The sequence below is a fragment of the Aquila chrysaetos genome, chromosome 2, assembly GCF_900496995.4.
Source record: "Aquila chrysaetos chrysaetos chromosome 2, bAquChr1.4, whole genome shotgun sequence".
NCBI classification, from domain to species: Eukaryota; Metazoa; Chordata; class Aves; order Accipitriformes; family Accipitridae; genus Aquila; species Aquila chrysaetos.
In genome coordinates, this window is record NC_044005.1 from 3,776,490 (window position 1) to 3,779,209 (window position 2,720).

The following is a 2,720-nucleotide window of genomic DNA, read 5'->3' on the forward strand; positions in this document are numbered from 1 at the left end:
CGTTTGAAGGCATTTGATGGCTTGGCTTCCATTGCTCCTTCATCTCGCCATGGGAGAGGTCCCCGGGGGGGGGAAAGGTCCTCCAGTTCCCATCCCGGCGTGTCCCCAGGCAGCCTTGCACCCACGCTGGCCTTTTCCCTGGGATGCTCCCCGGTGCTGGCAGCTCTTCTGCTGCTCTGCGTTACCATTTCACGAATTTAAGCTCTCACAAAAAAGCTGCGCTTGGGCCAGTTCATCTCCAGTCGCTCCACTACCAGATTTTGCGTCTCCTGTCACCGTTTCGCGACAACCTGACAGGTCGAAGACTTGGGATTTGTAGGGCGACAACATGCAAATGCCGCTTTTACGGAGCCAACTGCAAAATGGACTTAAAAAAGCGAAATGTTGCAGTAGCATACTTTTTTTTATTTTTAAATTTTGCCACCAGGATCAAAACAGGTAGTGCTTTCTCCTGCCATTAAGCAGTGACGGCTGTCCCTGCCTCGCAGAGCATCCTCATTTTATCAGCCCTTCCAAAACAAGGATTGCTGGACGTACCCTTCGACATCATCCCAATTAGGCACCAACAACTGATTGGCGATAATTACAAAGATACCCCGCGTGCCCGTGTCTCTTTAGGCTGGGGACCTTCTGCACCCCGAAATTATCATTGGACGCAACGCTTTTATTTAATGCAGCACCGCACGTCCCCTGCGTTGTGTTTGGGATCGCTACGGGGTGGGGGGGACCCTGCCAGCCCCGGCCTCGTGCTGGGTGCTGCCCGGGGGGGTTGCCAGGATCCCGGGAGTGTGGGCTTTATGGGTGCCAGGGTGGGGTGCCAGGGCTGAGCTCCTGCACCCCGCTTGCAGGGCAGTGAAGGAAATCAGTCATCGAGTGTTGCTGTGGAAACGGGAGGGGAAACCCAGTTTATGGCAGCCAGCACCTCTCTGCCAGGAATCCTGCAGAGCTTGGCCAGCGGAGGGGTGACACGCAGCCCCCCCCCATCGCCCCATGGTTTGCAGCGCCTTGTTTTGGGGGGGGTCGTGCTGCACCCCAGCTCTGCTGCGTCGCCTGCCCCAGCCCTGCCCGGGGAACACATTAATGTATTTTCAATGTATATGTGTAATATGGGGCTGTTGAGTCCTCCAGGGAGCAGACTTGAAGGTTTAGCCACGAGCACCCAGCTGGGCTGGCTGCGGATGTTTTGGGGTGCAGGTGGAGGAAAGGGTCGCCTTATAAAAACCCCACCAGCGCTCACCAGCTCTTTCCGAAATCTTCCACCTGAAATCCTAAAAACTGGGCACGTGGGCTCATGCCGATTAAAAAGAAAATACAAAATACCGAGTGCTGGGTGTTCCCCTGAGCTGTGCCCTGGAGGGGCAGGTAGGGGCTGGGATGGGAACTTTTGAACTGGGAAGGGCTTGAGGGGGGCAAGGAGGGGGCTGGGGGGGCCAGGGGGCTGTGTCGGTCGGGGCAGAGGTGCGAGTGGTAAGAGGGTTTGGGGGGCTCGGGGGACAGAAGAAGGGATCCAGGCATGGGGCTGGGAGTTGGGGGCGGGGAGAGAGGGCAAGCATGGGTGCTGGGGGGCTGTGGGTGCAGGGGTGGGTGTGTGGGGTGCAGGGTATGCGATGGGTGCGGGGGGGGGTTGTGGGGTGCAGGGTATGCGATGGGTGCAGGATTGGGGGTACAGTGGGTGGGTGTGAGGGTTGGGGGGTTGGTGTGTAGCATGTGTGGGGCGCAGGGTCGGTGGGGGGGGGGGATGTGACAGGGACAAGGGACCGCGGAAGGGACTGGGGCAGAAAGGGGCAGGGACATGGGCAGAGACAGGGAGAGGGACCGAGGCGGGGTGAGGGGCAGGAGGCAAAATCTGCAAAACCCGGGAGATTGGAGAGGAGAGGAGAGGAGGGAAGAGGAGGGCCGAGTCGTGACCTCGGCGCGGAGCTGCGCGCGAGTACGCAGGAGAGGGCGCGGAGAGGCGAGGATAGAGCAGGAGAGGAGGGCAGATGAAGGAAGTCGCTGAGAGGATAGTCTCTTCTCTTCTCTTCTCTTCTGCTTCTCTCTCCTCTTCTTTTCCTCTTTCCTCCGCTCTCTCCTTCTCTTCTCTTCATCTTCTCTTCTCTTCTTTTCCGCTTCTTTCCTCTTCTTATCCTCTTTCTCGTGCTCTTCTCTTCTATTCTGTCCTCTTCTTGCCGCTTCTCTTCCTCTTCTCTTCTCTTCTTCCGCTTCTCTTCTTTCCTCTTCTCTTCTCTCTCTTCTCTTCTCTTCTCGTATCTTCTTCTTCTCTTCTCTTCTCTTCTTTCGCTGCGGGTCGCTTCTTGCCTCTTCCGCTTCTCTTCTCTTCTTGTTTCGCGCGCTCTCGTTCTTCCTTCTCTGCTCCTTACTACTTCTCCTTCTTTCTCTGTCCATCCTTCTCTTCTCTATCTTTTCTCTTCTCTTCTCTTCTTCTCTTTTCTCTTCTCTTCTCGGCTCTTCTCTCTCTTCTCCTTTCTCCTTCTCTTCTCTCTCTTCTCTCTCTACCATGATATAGGGAAGATGTATATTCGATTATCAGTCTGAGAGGAGCGTCTGCAGCGCGATCATCCTCTTCCTCAGTCTTACTTATTCATTCCTATTCGTCTGCTTATTCGGATGTAGGAATTCTGTGGCCATGCCGCTTCCTTATGGCAGATGGATGAGCGGCAGACAACTCTGTGGGACTCGCCGCTCTTGCCGCGACCACCTCCTCCTGCATCCCTCCCTCC